Source organism: Taudactylus pleione, unplaced genomic scaffold (genome assembly GCF_031769625.1).
Source record: "Taudactylus pleione unplaced genomic scaffold, aTauple2 ptg000862l, whole genome shotgun sequence".
In the NCBI taxonomy this organism is placed as follows: Eukaryota; Metazoa; Chordata; class Amphibia; order Anura; family Myobatrachidae; genus Taudactylus; species Taudactylus pleione.
Window position 1 is genome coordinate 2,528,637 of NW_028285264.1, and position 22,098 is coordinate 2,550,734.

A 22,098-nucleotide genomic window follows, 5' to 3' on the forward strand; every position below is an offset into this window, starting at 1 on the left:
GGTTACTGTGATTGGATAATGATATAGGTGACACAATGGGCTGGAGGAGTTGTGGAGGGGTTACTATGATTGTACAATGATATAGGTGACACACTGGGCTGGAGAGGATGATGAGGGGTTACTATGATTGTACAGTGATATTGGTGACACACAGAGCTGGAGGGGATTAAGAGGGATTACTATGACTGTACAATGATATAGGTGACACATTGAGCTGGAGGAGTTCCTATGATGATACAACGATATAGGTGACACACTGGGCTGGAGGGGGTGATGAGGGATTACTATGATTGGATAGTGATATAGGTGACACAATGGGCTGGAAGGGATGAGGAGGGGTTACTATGATTGTACAGTGATATAGGTGACACACTGGGCTGGAGGGGGTGAGGAGGGTTTACTATGATTAAATAATGATATAGGTGACACACTGGGCAGGAGAGGATGAGGAGGGGTTACAATTATTACACAGTGATATAGGTGACACACTGGGCAGGAGGGGATGAGGATTGGTTACTATGATTGGATAATGATATAGGTGACACACTGAGCTGGAGGGGATGAGGAGGAGTTACTATGATTGTATAGTGATATAGGTGACACACTGGGCTGGAGGAGGGATTACTATGATTGGACAATGATATAGGTAACACACTGGGCTGAAGGGGATGAGGAGGAGTCACTATGATTGGATAATGATATAGGTGACACACTGGGCTGGAGGAGATGAGGAGGGGTTACTATGATTGGATAATGATATAGGTGACACATTGGGCTGGAGTGGATGAGAAGAGATAACTATGATTGGATAATGATATAGGTGATTCACTTGGCTGGAGGGGATGAGGAGGGGCTGCTATGATTGGATTATGATATAGGTGACACATTTTGCTGGAATGGATGAGGAGGGGTTACTATGATTGGATAATGATATAGGTGACACACTAAGCTGAAGTGGATAAAGAAGGATTTCTATGATTGGATAATGACATTATTAGTTATTATGATTGTACAATAATATAGGTGACACACTGGGCTGGAGGAGGTGAGGAGGGTTAACTATGATTGGATAATGATATAGGTGACACACTGGGCTGGAGGAGATGAGGGATTACTATGATTGGATAATGATATAGGTGACACACTGAGCTGGAGGAGGTGAGGAGGGATAACTATGATTGGATAATGATATAGGTGACACACTGGGCTGGAGGAGATGAGGGATTACTGTGATTGGATAATGATATAGGTGACACACTGGGCTGGAGGGGGTGAGGGGTGATTACTTTGATTGTATAATGATATAGGTGGCACACTGGGCTGGAGGAGATGAGGAGGGATTACTATGATTGGATATTGATATAGGTGACACACTGGGCTGGAGGGGGTGATGGGTGATTACTATGATTGGATAATGATATAGGTGATGCACTGAGTGAAAAAGGGTTATTAGGATTGCATAATAGATATGAATTACACACTGGAATGATGGTGGTAGTGTTGGCGGTGATACCGGTGTTGGTGATGGTGTGTGGCGGGGGGGCGCTGACAGTTCACTAACAGCTTTGGTTCATTATCTGTGATTGATTCCTGATTTTTCCTTTTGGGTCACTTCTCATCTGGACTGTATAGAGCTGGATCAGCTGTTTCACTTGGCTAGATAAACCGGCACCACACAAATCAGAGCAAAGGGGCATGTTGTAATGGAGGTAATAATAATGGAAGCCAGCGGGAAGGGGTGAAAGTAGAGGGATGGATTTGGTGGCCGGTCCTGGGAGAGGGACCAACCACCATGAAGTATTTTTGGCTCTATCACAGATCAATTGTTAATCAGCTGGCTCTGCACAAGCTCTATGTACAATCTCAGAGGAACAATAGTAGTGGCCTCTGCCCCCCCCCCCATCTGACTTCTCCAGTCCTGATACTTCTCTCATTTCTTTACTCTCTGTTTATCTTAACTTTGCTAATTGTGTTTTTTTTTTTATTTATTTATCTCTACCCTTCTCTATCTCCCTCTCTCTCTTTCTCCCTCTCCCCCTCTCTCTCTCCCCCTCTCTCTCTCTCCCTCCCTCCCTATCTCCCTCTCTCTCTCTCCCTTCTCTCTCTTTCTCCCTCTCTCTCTCCCCCTCTCTCTCCCCCTCATTCTCTCCCTCTCTCTCTTTTTCTCTCTCTCTGTCTCTCTCTCTCTCTCTTTCTCTCTCCCTCTCTCCCTCCACTCTCTTTCTCCCTCTCTCTCTCTCTTCCCTTCTCTCTCCCCCTCATTCTCTCCCTCTCTCTCTCTTTTTCTCTCTCTCCCTCTCTCTCTCTCCCTTCTCTTTCTTTCTCTCTCCCTCTCTCTTCCTCTCCCTCTCATCTTTGTTGCTCTCACTGCAAACATGCGCATGCATCACACTATATGATTATCAGCAGCCATGCATGTCACAGTACGCCAAGCCGCGCTCTGCATTCGCACCATGCAATCCTATGGTGTCACGGTTGTGAACACTGTGCATGTTTCCATTTGAGGGTGCACAACTTGTGCCATGCATGGATCAATTTGCTGTACAAGCGGCAAAGGTGCATTAGGACCTATCTGTATTTTGCCATGATGAGGGAACATAGGGATTGGGGGAGAGTAGAAAACACATTTGTTTCCCTGAAGAAGTTAGGTCAGGTACAATGTGTGATGGGGTCCCTAAGGGTCTGATGTCATGATGGGGCTTCCAGCAACATTTGCATTCAGTAATTATGTGACACAATTATAGACCAATTAGCCACCTTGCTTTGACTTGGAAGATTTTTTCTTCTTCTTTCCTGTTGTTTTGCTAACAGCCGCGTATGTGACTGTGATGTCATCGCTCTGTGGAGAGACTGGGATAAGAGAGCGCATGTGAGTGACAGCAGTTATTACTCCCATTAGAGACATCATACATGTTGAACCATATGTAATAGGAAGAGAGTTTTCTCACACTTCCCTAAACTTGGCCAATGTAATAGAGTCCAACAACAGAGCAACAAAGCAACAGAGCAACAAAGCAACAAAACAACAGAGCAACAAAGCAGCAGAGCAACAAAACAACAGGGCAACAGAGCAACAGAACAACAAATCAACAGAGCAACAAAGCAACAGAGCAACAGAACAACAAAACAACAGGCCAACAGAGCAACAAAACAACAGGGCAACAAAGCAACAGAGCAACAAAACAACAGGGCAACAAAGCAACAGAGCAACAAAACAACAGAGCAACAAAGCATCAGAGCAACAAAACAACAGGGCAACAGAGCAACAAAACAACAGGCCAACAGAGCAACAAAATAACAGAGCAACAGAGCAACAGAACAACAAAACAACAGGGCAACAGAGCAACAAAACAACAGAGCAACAAAGCAACAGAGCAACAAAACAACAGAGCAACAAAGCATCAGAGCAACAAAACATCAGAGCAACAAAGCATCAGAGCAACAAAACAACAGGGCAACAGAGCAACAAAACAACATGCCAACAGAGCAACAAAATAATAGAGCAACAAAGCAACAGAGCAACAGAACAACAAAGCAACATAGCAGCAGAGCGACAGGGCAACAGAGCAACAGAGCAACAAAACAACAGGGCAGCAAAGCAACAGAGCAACAGAGCAGCAGAGCAACAGGGCAACAGAGCAACAAAACAACAGGCCAACAGAGCAACAAAGCAACAGAGCAACAGAGCAGCAGAGCAACAAAACAACAGAGCAACAAAGCAACAGAGCAACAAAACAACAGGGCAACAGAGCAACAAAACAACAGAGCAACAAAGTAACAGAGCAACAAAACAACAGAGCAACAAAGCAACAGAGCAACAAAACATCAGAGCAACAAAGCATCAGAGCAACAAAACAACAGGGCAACAGAGCAACAAAACAACAGGCCAACAGAGCAACAAAATAACAGAGCAACAAAGCAACAGAGCAACAGAACAACAAAACAACAGGGCAACAAAGCAACAGAGCAACAGAGCAGCAGAGCAACAGGGCAACAAAGCAACAGAACAACAAAGCAACAGAGCAGCAGAGCAACAAGGCAACAGAGCAACAGAGCAACAAAACAACAGGGCAACAAAACAACAGGGCAACAGAGCAACAAAACAACAAAACAACAAAACAAAAGGGCAACAGAGCAACAGAACAACAAAACAACAGGACAACAAAGCAACAGAGCAGCAGAGCAGCAGAGCAACAGGGCAACAGAGCAATGGAGCAACAAAACAATAGAGCAACACAACAACAGAGCAGCAAAGCAACAGAGCAACAGAACAACAAAATAACAGGGCAACAGAGCAACAGAGCAGCAGAGCAGCAGAGCAACAGGGCAACAGAGCAACAGAGCAACAGAGCAATGAAGCAACAAAACAACAGAGCAACACAACAACAGAGCAACAGGGCAACAGAGCAGCAGAGCAACAGAGCAACAGGGCAACAGAGCAACAGAGCAACAGAGCAACAGAGCAGCAGAGCAGCAGAGCAACAGGGCAACAGAGGAACAGAGCAATGGAGCAACAAAACAACAGAGCAACACAACAACAGAGCAACAAAGCAACAGAGCAGCAGAGCAACAGGGCAACAGAGCAACAAAGCAACAGAGCAACAAAACAACAAAGCAGCAGAGCAGCAGAGCAACAGAGCAACAGAGCAGCAGAGCAACAGAGCAGCAGAAGAAACTCACATGTTTTAAAATCTCATCCAGATATTTTCCAATTTTGGAGATAAAACTGGACCAATGAGAGAGGTTACTGCTAAACTCTCACATTTTCTACACTCTTACCCTATTACATTTGGCCCCTTATATCCATGTAACATGGAATACAAAGTACTGATAACTCTATCATATAACAATATTGTGCTGATTGCACCCAGTATTGTGTACACCTATAGATCACCTATAGCAGCCCCATGTCCCACAGAGTGCAATGTGCTGGCCGTTATACTGTCCTCAGGATGTAATACTGGTAACCAAGCTTTCAGCAGATATATACTGTATGTATGGGACAATTTCACAGCTCCACATGAAACAAAAGGGAATATATTACTGTAGGAATTTACACAGCCATACAAATAACAGTATTTAAATGTACAAAGTTCTCTACGGTGCAGTGACAAAAAACCTTTTGTGGATAAATTATATAAACCAAATAAATGTAATGGGCGGTTTCAGTCACCAAATCAGTGGTTTATGTGGTTTCAATACATTTTTGTATAGTTCAGAAGTAAAGTCTGTTAGGAGCCATTTCCTCAAATCACAAAATTACAGTTGAAGAGATATCATGGAGTTAAGAATCTCCTATTACAGACAAAACAGATTTGTAATATTCACAATACATTTTATAGTAACAGAGAAAATTATCTTTGTAAAAAGCCTCGGCGGTGTAGCATTTGTAGAAAGCCTCGGTGGTGTAGCATTTGTAGAAAGCCTCGGCAGTGTAGCATTTGTAGAAAGCCACAGCAGTGTAGCATTTTTTAGAAAGCCTCGGTGGTGTAGCATTTGTAGAAAGCCTCGGTGGTGTAGCATTTGTAAAAAGCCTTGGCGGTGTAGCATTTGTAAAAAGCCTCGGCGGTGTATCATTTGTAGAAAGCCACGGCAGTGTAGCATTTGTAGAAAGCCTCGGTGGTGTAGCATTTGTAGAAAGCCTCGGTGGTGTAGCATTTGTAAAAAGCCTCGGTGGTGTAGCATTTGTAAAAAGCCACGGCGGTGTAGCATTTGTAAAAAGCCTCGGTGGTGTAGTATTTGTAAAAAGCTGCAGCGGTGTAGCATTTGTAGAAAGCCTCGGCGGTGTAGCATTTGTAGAAAGCCTCGGCGGTGTAGCATTTGTAAAAAGCCTCGGCGGAGTAGCATTTGTAGAAAGCCTCGGCAGTGTAGCATTTGTAAAAAGCCTCGGCGGAGTAGCATTTGTAGAAAGCCTCGGCAGTGTAGCATTTGTAAGAAGCCTCGGCGGTGTAGCATTTGTAACAAGCTTCAGTGGTGTAGCATTTGTAAAAAGACTCAGCGGTGTAAAAAAAATAACAACATTCACCATAAAATTGCAAAACAGAATTTGCAGGATAAAATGGATGTAAACAATGAGTGTGTAATTATACGCGTTTCACTTGTGTGTCACTTCATCAGGCACACTGTTCTAGACAGATGATCGCTAGAAGCTGTTTGGTTGCTATAGGGAAAACTCCACATTTCCAAATCACCGGATTGCCCGTATATGCCAAGTCGGAGCCCTACCAACGCCGGAGCCCCACTGGGTCTTCCAGCTTCTACATCTATCAAAACCGTTCACACTGATGATTTATAATATTACTCAAATCATTGATCAGGTTTTTATTTTTTTGAACTTTAGAGAAACAAATTATTAATTTTCTCTATAACACTCATTAGATGCTGCTGCCTCCGAGGTAAGCGTCAGCTAATGAAGCCAATTTATGGTAGAAAATACAACACTGCCAAGACTGTGAAAGTAATAAGTCCAAAAATAATCTCAGCATTTTAAAAAATATTTGATTGTAATATAATGCAAAACCAGAATTACCACATTTTGAAGTAAAACATTTTTTTTTACAGGATAAGATTCAGACCCCATTTTGGAATGGGCAATCTCACACATCAGGGCAAAAACATTAGAACTCTGCGCACGCCTCCCATGGTGTGTGTGTACAGAGATGCTGCACCAATCGGGATGAATTCATTCTGCAATGTATTGCTCATTCCTAGGCTGCGCCGGTCCAGTCTCACAGTGGTACTGTCTTATGCTTGTGTTATGGGAGTGTCACCAGTGTGTTATGGGAGTGTCACCAGTGTGTTATGGGAGTGTCAACAGTGTGATATGGGAGCATCAAGAGAGTGTTATGTTAGAGTCACCAGTGTGATATGGGAGCATCAAGAGATTGTTATGGGAGAGTCACCAGTGTGATATGGGAGTGTCACCAGTGTGTCATGGGAGTGTCAACAGTGTGATATGGGAGCATCAAGAGTGTGTTATGGGAGAGTCACCAGTGTGATATGGGAGTGTCACCAGTGTGTTATGGGAGTGTCACCAGTGTGATATGGGAGTGTCACCAGTGTGATATGGGAGTGTCACCAGTGTGTTATGGGAGTATCACCAGTGTGTTATGGGAGCGTCACCAGTGTGTTATGGGAGAGTCACCAGTGTGTTATGGGAGTGTCACCAGTGTGATATAGGAGTGTCACCAGTGTGATATGGGAGCGTCACCAGTGTGTTATGGGAGCATCACCATTGTGATATGGGAGCGTCACCAGTGTGATATGGGAGCATCACCATTGTGGTATGGGAGTGTCACCAATGTGTTATGGGAGCGTCACCAGTGTGGTCTATGGGAGTGTCACCAGTGTGTTATGGGAGCGTCACCAGTGTGTTATGGGAGCACCAGTGTGATATGGGAGTGTCACCAGTGTGTTATGGGAGCGTCACCAGTGTGTTATGGGAGCGTCACCAGTGTGATATGGGAGCGTCACCAGTGTGATATGGGAGTGTCACCAGTGTGTTATGGGAGTGTCACCAGTGTGATATGGGAGTGTCACCAATGTGTTATGTGAGTGTCACCATTCTGTTATGGGAGTGTCACCAGTGTGTTATGGGAGTGTCACCAGTGTGTTATGGGAGCACCAGTGTGATGTGGGAGTGTCACCAGTGTGTTATGGGAGTGTCACCAGTGTGATATGGGAGTGTCATCAGTGTGTTATGGGAGCGTCACCAGTGTGTTATGGGAGCGTCACCAGTGTGATATGGGAGTGTCACCAGTGTGATATGGGAGTGTCATCAGTGTGATATGGGAGTGTCACCAGTGTGTTATGGGAGCGTCACCAGTGTGATATGGGAGTGTCATCAGTGTGATATGGGAGTGTCACCAGTGTGATATGGGAGCGTCATCAGTGTGATATGGGAGCGTCATCAGTTTGATATGGGAGCGTCACCAGTGTGTTATGGGAGCGTCACCATTGTGATATGGGAGTGTCACCAGTGTTTTATGGGAGTGTCACCAGTGTGTTATGGGAGTGTCACCAGTGTGTTATGGGAGTGTCACCAGTGTGATATGGGAGTGTCTCCAGTGTGTTATGGGAGTGTCACCATTGTGATATGGGAGAGTCACCAGTGTGATATGGGAGTGTCATCAGTGTGTTATGGGAGTGTCATCAGTGTGATATGGGAGTGTCACCAGTGTGATATGGGAGAGTTACCAGTGTGTTATGGGAGTGTCACCAGTGTGATATGGGAGTGTCATCAGTGTGATATGGGAGCGTCATCAGTGTGATATGGGAGCGTCACCAGTGTGTTATGGGAGCATCACCATTGTGATATGGGAGTGTCACCAGTGTTTTATTGGAGTGTCACCAGTATGTTATGGGAGTGTCACCAGTATGTTATGGGAGTGTCACCATTGTGTTATAGGAGTGTCACCAGTGTGTTATGGGAGTTTCACCAGTGTGTTATGGGAGCGTCACCAGTGTTTTATGGGAGTGTCACCAGTGTGTTATGGGAGTTTCACCAGTGTGTTATAGGAGCACATTGGAGCCTCTGCTGAGATTCTGCACCTGGCAGGGGCTGGTATAAGATTTGTTGCTGCATCTGATGGTGGCGTCTAAAGATGCACAAAGTGGGTTCCCAGTCCTGGCACTTTCAGACGCACTGATGTACATCACAGAAGCACTTATACCAGTATTAGCATAAAGTAACAGACACAATCGCTGTGTAAGACTCAAACATGACACCGGTGAGTCTGACTTAGAATCGCACCCATATTCACAGCTGCACGCCATTAATCCGCATCTCCACCTTCTGCCGATAGTATTCATGCAGAGACCTTCACCAGCTGCAGCACTAATCCACCGTCTGACAAATCTGTCTAACCAAGGAACATTGCACCAGCCCTATGGAAGAGCAGATTATTTATCTAAACATGGCCGCCTGAGTGAGCGCACCTGTTTACAACATACCTGTGTCACACCCACGTATGACTAGCCACCCCCCTGTTACCACCCAGAAAATCCCACCATAATTACCTCCCTCTGCAGCCAAATTAATTTTGTGGCTCCCGGTAGTAACAACAGGATGCGCAGAACAACAATATCGGCTGTTTATGTGCTACACCAACACTGCATCCACCCCTGAATCAGGCACAGAGTGTGGCGGGTGCAGCTATATTCACCCCAAGTAACATATTATTTTATAGCATTGAGCAAAGATCGGGGCGACGGTGCCGTTTCCTGGGGTAAATGATTGCACTTGTCCTGCAGCAGCCAAGTAGTACAGAAGTGCCAGGCCTTGGTACAAGTAACTGCAGCTAGTTTTATTAGCAACACAAACATAAACAAAGCATAAAAGTAAATCCTGGCCTGTCCATCTCTATATTAAACAACATGATTTCCTCTCTCAGGATGCAGAGACCTAAGGGCCCAATTCAGACCCGCTCGCTAGATGTGTTCGCTCGCTCAATGCGCATGCAAATTCGGCTAACTAACAGCAAGTTAGGCGATCACACGGCAAGGCATAAGCACGCCCACTATATTTTGGCATGCGATCACCCTGTGTAGGCAGACGCCCACCATCCTATCTTAAGATGCCCACTTATAAATGTCATCTCCAGGAAGTGTATGCAACCATCGATAACATCAAGTATCATCAGAAGCGAACACAGCACTTGTGGCTGACCTTACCCTACCGCAGGCACTGTGAGCAAGTCAGTGTCAAATCCAGCCAGGTGATGTGTACTATGACTCTCCGTCTTAATAAAGCATGCCTCTGGAATGGCATTAAGATGCACAGACATGCCTGCATTCACACCTCCACTCCCCTGTTTTCATCGTTCAACACCTGTCACCACCCACAAATGGCTTGACCTGTCACTCATTCTGGCGGGGTGTCTTTAAACATGGGGTGATCACTTTGCAATTGCATGGACTAGTTTACACATGTGCATTGCGATGCATACACATGTGCACATTGCGAAACATCAGCAGCTACGCATCCAAGCGAGTGAATCTGAATCAGGCCCTAAGATCCATTTTACAAAACAGAAGTCTTTAGCACAGCACTTACATTCATTAATCACAGTGTCTCTCTACAGGCCTCTGGCCTGTTCCTCGGGCATTGAGAGACTGACTACTGAGACTGAAGTACACTTTATTAGCCTCTCACAGTTAGTCTGGTAATCAGGGCAGCTTATCAGCTTCTAAATATCAGACAGAATCTAAAAACCTGTGGGATATATTTTTCTCTTCTATTTTGCAATGTCAAACACCATCCAATTATGCTTCCATCGGTCTCTTTATTCTCAGGCACATTACAACTGGGTGAATTTGTACACATCCCATGTTTTGCCCTCACAATAAACTTGGTGGTTCAAAATATTCTAAAAAATGAAAGAGGCATGCAGGAGATGCTGTCTGTGGCCAGTAAAATTGCTGGACATTTTTGACATTCAGCTACCAGCTAAGAGTTCACTTTGTCATGCCATCAAATGAAGCAAGAGGTAGTGACCAGGTGGAATTCCAACATTTATATGCTTCAGAAAATGGAGGAACAGCAACAAGCCATCCAAATCTATACAACAAGCCATGACATAGAGAGAGGAGGAGGGGGAATGTACCATAGTCCATCACAGTGAAAAATACTTTCCATTTTTTGCAAGCTTCTAAAACCATTTGAAGTAGCAATCAATGAAGTGAGTTTAGACTCTGCCAGCCTGCGTCAGGTGATTCCCTTTATTAAGCTATTGGAACAGCAGCTTGAGAAACTAAAGGAGTTTAAATTAAGTGATTCTGCTAAGTATTTTAGACTTGTAAATCAAGTTCTGTATTTGCTTCACTAGGACTAAAGGGTTGTCAAGATTGGATCTCTAAATATTGGTAACTATGCTTGATATTAGGTTTAAGGTGTACGTAATGTCTTACTTTCCAGCTAACACATCTTAAGAGATAGCAAGAGCTCCTTGTAAGCAAATTGTCAGCTCAAGTGGCACATGACATGACACAGTCTCAGTGCTTTAGTTTACAGTATCCTGCAAATTGCCATTATGACATTGTCATGATCTGGCTAGGGTGTTTCTCTAATATGGAGTTAGAAGATGTGGATCCAGTTTGAGGAAGGAAAAGGAGATGAGGGGCCTGGTTCAGTGTCTTCTTCATCCACTAGTAGCGGATGTTGGTGAGACCTGACCAAAGACGCGGAGTCTAAAGCCATGTATCCACTAGCAAATAGCGTAACGACAGTATGATTATGACATTGTAATCGTACAGTTGTTCTTCATCCCCTATAGTGCCTACACTGAACAATATGTCATTCAGTGTAGGCATCCTCCCTCCCCGAACATGGCCAATCTGTTGTTGTTGGCAGTGTGACCATCATGTTCAGGTGATGATTGATGTTGGAAACTACCAGTGGGAGCGTACATCGCTGGTCATTTCCAACATTATAGTGCATGATTTGTGCATGATTAATGAGCAATTGAATGATTACAATGTCATAATCATTCAATCGCTCATTTATATATGCTAGTGGATGTGCAGCTTAATTTACTGGGAACTGTTCACCAGTGACCCCTCCAAGCAGGATTTGGGCTTAAACTGCAGTCAATAAGCAGGTCGCGGCCCTTTGGTCATGTATCCAGCACAAGTGGGTACAAATGGAAGAACACTATCACCGGAAAACATAGGGGATAGATATTGGAGGTTTAGAATTAAACTGATTTATAGAATACACACTTAATGGTTTTCTGACACAGAGCTGTCACTGGAGGATGATGTAATGAGATGTTAATTAAATACGCCCACTGCAGCTTCAGACACAGAACTGGCATAGGAGATTGGTATCACGAGATGGTACTCAATGAATGTACAAAGTTCACACACTGTGGCTTTAGACGCAGCACTGTTACAGAAGAATGGTGAAAACAGACTAACAGACTATCATGGCTTCCTCCATGATGGTAACTGCAGAAACCACATCACCGAGTGAGCACATGGACATCCTAGCAGACCCCAGGTATAATCCTCGCAGCATCACTTGCCGCAGCACCTGGAGTCTGACCTTTCTAGAGATCAGGGGAAGCCAGCGCTGAGGCGAGTAATGGCCGATCCTAAGCTGCAACCTGGGAGACATCTGGTCAAGCCTAAAAGAATTGCTCCAAATAATTGAAACCTCTACCATGACTCAATATAATACAGTACCATCAATAAAATGATGGAGGATTATTTTAACAGCAACAAATTAGGATGTCAGACAATCATTTTAACTATTGGGAGGAAGAAAAAAACATTTTTAGCCCCCACTGTACAAAGTAGCTTTGTGTTATTTTACTTTGCATCACTTTTCATTATGGGCTGTAATTTTTCGGGGGTATTGGGGATGGTCATTTCTGCATAGACAAACATTTTTATTGGTTACTGCACTAATACATTACTAATTTGCATCACATTTTAACCATAAAATAATACAATGTTCATTGCCAAGTATTCCTAAACAAGGGCTGAAACAAGAGGCCAAGAAAATTAATATTTTGGATTTCAGAACTGCAAACTTCACATCAGCCTTTCTTACACTAACAAATATTTGGAGGCTGACCCACCATACTACCCCTCCACCCCTCCTCCCTCCCTCCTTACTAATTGGATAACAAATGCCTGTAGTATATATATAAGTTGCACTAGAGAGTCTTAGTATAAGGGATAATATCATGTTTTAGGGGCCTATTCTTCATTGAAGGCCGTATGGCCTCCGATGATGAAGTTTGGACTCACTGCAAGGTATACTTTAGTAACCAACTCGCAGCGGGGGAAGCCTGACACTGGAGCAATTCATCATTGCTTCGGTGAGGGGACAACTGCGCCCAACTGGGGCAAACTTCGAAAACTTTCAGTTTTCGGAGTTTGCTGAATACTGGGGGGGGGGAGACCCCTAATGATGAATGGCCGGTAACTTAAAAATGCGGAAACTGGCATTTCCGCATGGTTACTTGGCCATTTATCATTTGATGAATAGGCCCCTTTGTCTCCTAAATCTAGTCAACAAGAAGAGGATTTTTGGCTTATCCATGATCTAAAAGTTTGCAAACATTTCTGTTGACTGCTGGTAATAATTTCTCTAGTGCAGTGGTGTCAAAATCGGGCCTCCAGCTGCTGTGGGACTACATATCCCAGCATGCTCTGCCACAGTTTTAGCATGCCCTAATAGCAAAACTGTGGCAGTGCATGCTGGGATGCGTAGTTCCACTGCAGCTGGAAGGGCCCGTGGTTGTCACCACTGCTCTAGTGCATGTTATTGAATAATACCAAATATGCTCCATTCTGTCACTTTTTTATTTTTTGTCTTTTTTATCTTAATTAATAAAACAATTATAGAAACTGATAAATCAATCCTTCCTTCCTTTACCTGTCTTCCACTACAGACATACTACAGTTCCATGTACTGCCCTAGGTCCTCTGATCTAATTCTTGATTAATGAAAACATTCTTGGTTTCTATGTGGTTGTATAGTTTATTAAATTGCAATCCTGTTTGCGACTGATGTGTGGCAATATTTCATAGATGTGCTCTTTTCTTTTAAATATCCGTATGTTTGTGCTGCTGCTCAGGTGCTTAGTTTAGCCAGCCAGCTCACTGCAGCCTTAGGTGAACAATATTGTGAGCTGTGAGGTGGTCAAAATTAATTAAATGACTAGAAATTAATGTTATTCAGGCTAATAATATTGTAGGAACAACAAAAGGCTGAAATTATGCGATATTATCTGTTTTTATCAATTTTGGAAAAAGATACAGAACCAAAATCACAACACAATGATGAATTAGAACCAAAACCAAAACATGGGTCCTCACACATCTCTAATAACAATCCACCTCTAGTATCATTTCTATATGGCATCCCAGAAAATGATCGACAACATTTATTGGTTACTATCGGCAACACCACCAGTTTCATTTGTAGAAACTTTAATAAATCTCCCTTGTTGTGTAATCTGTTTATTCTGCATCAGAGATTCTCTCCCAGACATCAGCCAAGGAACATCTACAGGGAAGCAACATACAGTATTTATAGATAAAATGTTATTGTTCACGGCTCCTAAATATATATATATACATATATATATATATATATATATATATATATACATACGTATGAAATGGACAGCACTCCAGGGACTTCAGAAAGAAATGACCACAGCTCACAGCTGAACAGACCAACATTTCAGATGCTTTACTACATCTTATTTCAAGGTCAAAAACACTGTAATACAACTTACCTAAATCACATCACCACCACCCTCATGCACATCAATGCCGGGCACCCGACTTCCGGCTGCGGGTGTCATGACCTCATCCGCAAGTCAGGAAGACAGGGGTCAGGCCGTTGTCATAGAAACCATAAACATAATAAAATCAGTAAAATGTGCATATCATATATCAAGCGCATACATACCCCAAGCGCCTGAAGTAATTCAAAGTGCTTGACAATTATAGGATAACAACTGTTTTTAGAAAACACAAATAGTATCAGAAAAAAATGGTAATACTCACAATATGCCTGATGTAAATCTTACATAGGCCATAGTTGCCGACTTTCTGGAGGGAGCAGCCAGATCGGCAGGGCAGCGGGGGGCATGGCCGGAAAAAGAGGCGTGTCCGGATGGGTGCCTGATGTTTGTAGGCATCACGGGAGCGTGGTCACGTGATCGCATCATTTGGCCCCGCCCCCGATACACAATGCCGATAATACAGGCATTGTGAAGCAGGGGGTAGGGCCAAAATTACGCGATTCATCATGAATTGCTTTACTGGCCGGCCTCGCAGCGGGGGTTAAAAGTAAATTTCAGGGGGATCGGCGGCCGCCGGGTGGCTTGCCTGCCTTTCCGGAGGGCCGGGAGATGCACCTGATTATCGGGAGGCTCCTGGCCAAATCAGGAGGGTCGGCAACCCTGACTAAGGCATTATAATTAGGGGTGAGCGGATTCGGTTCTACTCGGTTCCGTTCGGTTTTAAAAACCGAATCTTATTGGCTATCCAAAACTCGTGACAGCTGATAGCCAATAAGATTCGGTTTTTAAATCCGAATGGAACTGAGTAGAACCGAACCCACTCACCCCTAATTATAATAAGATCTAACTAAAACAAACATTCAAAGTTAGCTAGTCAAGGTATATTTATGTTGGACAGATATCTTCAACACTACACTTCCTATTACTCTGCCAATGAACAACAACTTTCTAATACAATAAACGGTGACTATTTTCACAGGAAGCGAGTATAGCTTATAGTCTCATTCAAGCCATTTGGTGTCAATGTATTTAATTTAAAAATACATTGACATTTACAGGTGAGAAGACAGGAAAGGTTCCGTTCGAGAGCACCCAGAAAGTATCTTTTAGATCCTTCATCCGGTGAAGTGTTAACACAAAGTGAGGTAGAGTCAACACCAGGTACCTCCAAACAAAAAACCCTTTAGGGGTAACTACCCATGCCAGGGGCACGGTAGGGTACGTACCAAGACCCACTGCGGGGGGCAAGGAAAGAGGCAGAGGGAAATACAATCGGAGCACCTGATTATTAATCTGTCCTCTCATGATCTGACGCCATCGGATCAAGTCATTATTAAACAGAGGACTGTCATTTGTTCCCTCAGCCAAATTTAGTGCTTTTGATTGGTCGGTGGACTTGTGGAGGCATCAAAGAAATTTGAAATTAACAGAATATTTTCACAATAAACCTGGTAAAGTCCAATTGGCCCCTATGAATCATCCTTTAAAGAACAAATCACATTTTGACCCCCAATCGCATAATGCATCTATTAAAAGTTACAGACATATGTTGGACCAGACAGCAGCAGAGTCTGTTAAAAACAAAACTAATAATTTTAAAAACCTTTCAAAGGAAGAATATCATGCCCTCAATACCCTACGAGACTGCAAGTCAATTGTGGCTAGGCCAGCCGACAAGGGCGGGGCCCTTGTCCTTCAGGACCATACCACATATATAGAAGATATCAATAAGCAGCTAAGCGATGAATCGGTTTGTAAAAGACTTGATCTGGATTGTACATTACAATTCAAAAAGGATATAGGCCCTCATTCAGAGCCGTACGCTCTGAGCAGAGCGCACGCTCTGAATGAGGGCCGGGCTCCATGAAAATGGAGCGTCCTCCTGGGCGCTCGTATAGCTGTGGGTCACCACCCACAGGCTATATGAGCGTGCATTGTGTTGGCCGCGATGGTCGTGACCATCGCGACCATCGAAATTGCGAGCCGGAGCCTGCGGTTGAGGTTTTCAACCGCAAGCTCCGGAGTGATTTTGGCTCTATCAGAGCCAAAATCACTCCCACTGACATCACTAGTGATGTCAGTGGGCCGGCTTTTGACGGGAGGCGTTCCCGTGGGAACGCCCCCGTCAGGGAGGCACGGCCCCGGCACACCCACCAAAGGGGGCGTGCTGTCAATCAACATTGACAGCATGCCCCCTTTGATCGGACACAACGAGCGAAGGACTTTCCTTCACTCGTCGCGTCTGGCGCATGCGCACGACGGAGCTCCCTCCGTCGTGCGCATGCTCAGTCCATAACATCGACCCACTTGCGAGCGGACAGCCGCTCGCGAGTGGGTCTGAATCAGGACCATAGACTCTATTTTTGCTCACTGCACTTGAAAATGGCATTATCGATAAGTCTACCTTGGAGGTGCTTACATGTGACTTTCCAAAGAATCCCTTTTTGTATACCTTGCCTAAGGTGCGTAATGTTGTGGTTAGTTTAGATACTAGCATACCACACTCTCTAGGTGTTGAAGCTATGCGTATACTGCTTGAGTCTAATGAACACTATACAGGTCCCAAACTAGATTTTGTTATGACTCTGGGCCTGATTCAGACCCGTTCGCAAGCACTGAGCGCTCGCAAGTGGGTCGATGTTGACCCATTGCGCATGCGCATGAGGGAGCTGGCTCCGTCATGCGCATGCGCGAGAACCGGATAGCGACAACCAAGCCGTCGCTCTGGGTCTTGCTACAAAGGGGGCATGCTGTCAATGGTGAGTGACAGCACGCCCCCTTTGGTGGGCATGCCAGGGGCATGACTGCCCAGATGGATGCGTTCCCATGGGAACGCCTACCATCTGGGGCCGGCCCCACTGACATCAAAAGTGATGTCAGTGGGAGTGCTCTCATCTCTGATAGAGCCGAAAGCACTACAGGGCTTGCAGCAACGAGACCCTACCACAAGGGTCTCGTCGCAAGCAAGATGGTCGCGATGGTCTTGACCATCGCAACCATCTTTTTGGCCGCTCGCTATAGCTGTGGGTGGTCAGACGGGGCAGTACAGTAAAACATCGGGCTTCCAGCATCTGATGCATATATCTGACTTTGTCAGCAACATTTTCTTTCAGCAAGTGGGACACATACAGACTCACAGATCTGTTACACTCCCAGCCAGAGCTATCTGCATATGACAGCACAAGAGTTTCTATACAGTCTAACCATGGCAGCTCAGCAATAGGAGTACTGCCATTGACTACACAGGAATTTCACACTGTCAGTACAGCCACCTGCATATGGCAAGACAACAGTCCCTGCACAATCAAACAGCCTAACAACAGTCCCAATACCCTGACTGCTCAGAGACCTGCTACAGTGTCAGCTCAGTTATCTGCACATTACAATACAGCAGCCTCTACACAGTCAAGCATTTCTGTTCCATCATCATGTCACAGAAAACGACATCTTCATACAAAACAAGGTCCCAAGTCTCTAGTTCCTCCAAATCTTTATCTGTCAGCAATGCAGCCATAATGGCACGCGCAAAAGTGGAAGCTGCAAAAGTGCGGGCCACCTTTGCTGAACAAGAGATGGGATTGAAAATAGAAAAATCAGGTTTAGAAGCAGAGAAAGGAATAGAGAGGTCACGTCTGGATGCAGAAAGAGACATGGAGAGGTCACGTCTGATGCAGAAAGAGTTATGGAGAAACAGCGCCTAGAAGCAATTAGTGAGAAGCTCACTGCAGAGAAGGAGGCAGCAGCTGCTATCGCTGAAGCACAATTCTTACAATCTGTAGAACTTCTTAATATAAGGAAGATCAATGTGCTTGACACAGAGCTTGGATCACAGAATTCATTGCAATGCCCATCAGAATATGTAAATCAAGCATCCAAAATGGACAGCAAACCTCAATCAGTACAAAGCATGCATTCAGATTTCATCAGTGAAACAAGACAAACACACTATACAGCGCCCCCACTAGTCAACAGTGAACTGCAAACTTGCAAACAAGAGATTTCTAGACACAGGGAACCCATGAGGGACAATCTTCCCCCACACCAGGTGTCTGAATCTGCAAACTACAACAAAGGCACAACTACCCGCACACAAAAGTGGTATGATACAAGCCAACAGGAACCAAACAATCCTAACAGGTATGACCACGCACCATTTACTGCACAAACAGCATCTCCTAGAGCCAATCAAGACACATTAGACTTTGCCAAGTTTCTTGCTCGCTGTGAGCTGGTCACAAATGGACTCTCAAAGTTCAATGATCGCCCTGAGAGCTTCAGAGCCTGGCAATCCTCTTTCCAAAATGTAATCAGAGGGTTAGGCCTTTCACATAGGGAAGAGATAGACCTTTTAATTAAATGGCTTGGGAATTAATCTGCTGAACATGCTAGAAGGTTAAGAGTGATCAATATTAACCACCCTGAGAATGGCCTTAACAAGATCTGGGATAGATTAAATGAGTGCTATGGCTCACCAGAGATAATGGAAAGTGCACTATTCAAAAGAATTGATGATTTCCCTAGGTTACCTAACAAAAGCTATCAGAGACTGAGAGAATTAAGTGACCTACTAATGGAGCTTCAAGTAGCCAAGTGTGAGGGAGACTTACCAAGACTTGCCTTCCTCGACACAGCGAGAGGCATTAACCCTATAGTGCAAAAGCTACCTTACAATCTGCAGGAGCAATGGCTCACCCATGGTTCCAAATATAAGCAGCGGCACAACGTACCATTCCACCATTCTCTGTTTTTGTGGACTTTGTGCACCAACAAGCTTAGACCAGGAATGATCCTAGTTTTGCCTTTGCCCAAACCAGCTCAAAAGCTATTATACCTAAGCCACGCAAAATGTCAGTCGCAGTTCACAAGACTAATGTGCATTATACGGATTCTTCCCACAGGTCTACCAATTCTACTCATCAAGAGAACAAAGATAAAGATCCTGCCAAGCAGTGTCCCCTGCATAACAAACCGCATCCTCTCCTGACATGCAAAGCCTTCAGAGAAAAGTCCCTGGAGAACCACAAAGCATTCCTAAGAGAAATCGGCATCTGCTACAAGTGCTGCTCTTCTACAACCCACCTTGCCAAGGATTGTAAGGTTAGTGTTAACTGCATAGAATGTCACAGCACAGAACACAACACAGCTCTACACCCTGGACCTTCCCCACTGACTTTACAACACAGTTATGGGGACAAAGAGCATGGCGGGGAGCTCAGTGTGGAGCAAAGAGACACTACTGCAGTCATACCAGAGATAACTTCTCAATGTACTGAAGTCTGCAAAGACACTATTAGTGGCAAATCTTGCACCAAAATCTGTTCAGTCAGAGTCTACCCCAATGGTCAACCAGAGAAAGCTGTCAAACTTTATGCAATCCTAGATGACCAAAGTAACAAGTCTCTAGCCAGAGCAACCTTCTTTGAGACCTTTAACATCAAAGGACCCAGCACTCCATACTCCTTAAGGAGTTGTGCAGGGAGTTTTGAGACAATGGGGAAGAGAGTAATCGGCTATCAAGTCGAGTCCTTAGACAGAAAGACATGCCTTCCCTTACCCACTATCACTGAATGCAATGAGATCCCTGATAATAGGTCTGAAATCCCCACACCAGACGCAGCTATCCATCAGGCACATTTAAAACGTATAGCACATCTGATACCAGAACTGGACCCACTAGCCCAGATAATTCTACTCATTGGGAGAGATATCTTACGAGTCCACAAAGTCAGAAGTCAGATTAACGGTCCATACAATGCTCCTTATGCTCAAAGATTAGATCTAGGATGGGTCATAATAGGAGAAGTATGTCTTGGAAATGTGCATAAACCAGCTACCGTCAACAGCATGCTTACCTGTACTTTAGAAAACGGACGCCCTTCTCTATTTCAACCATGTCACAATCACTTCCTCATAAAGGAACTACCACACTGCACTGTCATAGACTCCCCTAGTGAAAACCATCTGTGACAGCTACCAAGAACATTTGGGGTGCACAGTCGTCCAAAGCACAAAAACGGATGATCAAGTCGCAATGTCCATAGAAGACAATCTATTCCTGGAAATAATGAAAAAGGGACTAGTCAAAGATGATGCCAACAGTTGGGTTGCACCTCTACCCTTTAAAACACACAGACGGCGCTTACCTAACATCAGAGAACAAGTATTTAAATGCTTCTCTTCACTAAAATGCAACTTCCACAAGAAGCCAGAAATGAAAGATCTTTCATGGACAAAATATTTGAGAACAGTCATGCTGAGATAGCTCCCATTCTTAAAGACACAGATGAATTCTGGTACTTACCAATGTTTGGAGTATACCACCCAAAGAAACCAGGTCAGCTCAGAGTCGTGCTTAATTCCAGTGCCAAGTTTGAAGGCATCTCCTTAAATGATGTTCTCCTGACAGGACAAGACCTTAACAACAAACTCCTTGGAGTACTCATTTGTTTCCGCAAGGACTCTATTGCCTTCACACCGGACATTCAACAAATGTTTCATTGCTCCTCATGAGGGAAAGTGACAGGAATTTCCTAAGATTCTTTTGGTTCAGAGACAATGACCCCTCTAAATGATTACCTCTTTGGTAATAGCCCTTCCCCTGCAGTTGCCATCTATGGACTCAGATGTTTAGCTCAAGAGGGTGAGCTAGAGTATGGTTCTGATGTTAGACAACTTGTGGAAAAAGATTTCTACGTAGATGACTGTTTAAAATCTATGCCAATGGATGAGACAGCAATCAGCCTCCTCAAGAGAGCTCAGGAAATGCTTGCCTGCTCTAATCTCAGGCTTCACAAAATAGCTTCCAACAGCAAAAGAGTGATGGAAGCCTTCCCTTCTCAAGATCATACCAGTGACTTAAGGGATATAGAGTTAGGAACGGATTCTGCACCAGCTCAATGTAGCCTTGGACTCTTATGGGACTTAAAATCTGACTCCTTTACCTTCAAGTGAACAGTAGGGAAAGACCCTACACCCGCAGAGATGTCTTGTCTGCTATAAACAGCTTGTATGACCCCTTAGGATTTGCTGCTCCTGTCACTATCAAAGGTAAAGCCTTGCTCAGAGACCTAACCTGCGAGTCATCCGACTGGGATGCGCCACTGTCTCCTCAGAAAAGAGATTTGTGGGAGGAGTGGAAAAGTTCTCTGTTCACCTTAACCAACCTTTATATTACACATTCATATGCTCCTGTGCCTTTTACAGAAGTACGAAACCAGAGACTATGTGTATTTTCTGATGCTTCAATCCAAGCAATTGCCGCTGTTGCATATCTTAAAACTGTGGATATTAGAGGCCAGTGTCATATTGGGTTTGTCATGGGCAAAGCGAAGTTAGCACCACTTCCAGAGCATACCGTACCATACCCAGGCTAGAACTTTGTGCTGCAGTGCTAGCTGTGACAATGATCCATACCATGATCTCACATTGTCAACTTGAGCCACACAGATTCCAAAGATTCTCAACTTGGAAATCACTTCTTAGACCAATTACCTGCCTAACTCATATAGCCCCTTAATTTAAATGTGCCACATCTCTAAGAGTGACTGAATGCATAGGTTGGCATCACTGCCAAAATATTTACGCAACCAAAGAACTACAAATTCACTCAAACATCAACACTAAAGGTGTAGAGAGATACCTCAGTGAGCAAAGTTGTACATGGACTTTCAACCCGTCTCATTCTTCTCATATGAGAGGTACATGGGAAAGGACAATTGGCATCATACGCAGAATCCTTGATTCCGTATCCCTACAAGTAGGTACTGCAAGACTTACTCACGAGAGTTTAACAACTTTCATGACTGAAGTCTCAGCTATCATTAATGCCAGACCT

At 44.3% G+C, this 22,098-nt stretch overlaps 1 protein-coding gene across 1 annotated transcript in view; it reads right to left on the bottom strand.

Annotated features, from left to right (window-relative positions):
- Positions 1-22,098, bottom strand: part of LOC148474245 (C-type lectin domain family 2 member B-like) — an 892,902-nt gene that overhangs the window by 866,572 nt on the left and 4,232 nt on the right. The window lies entirely within an intron of this gene.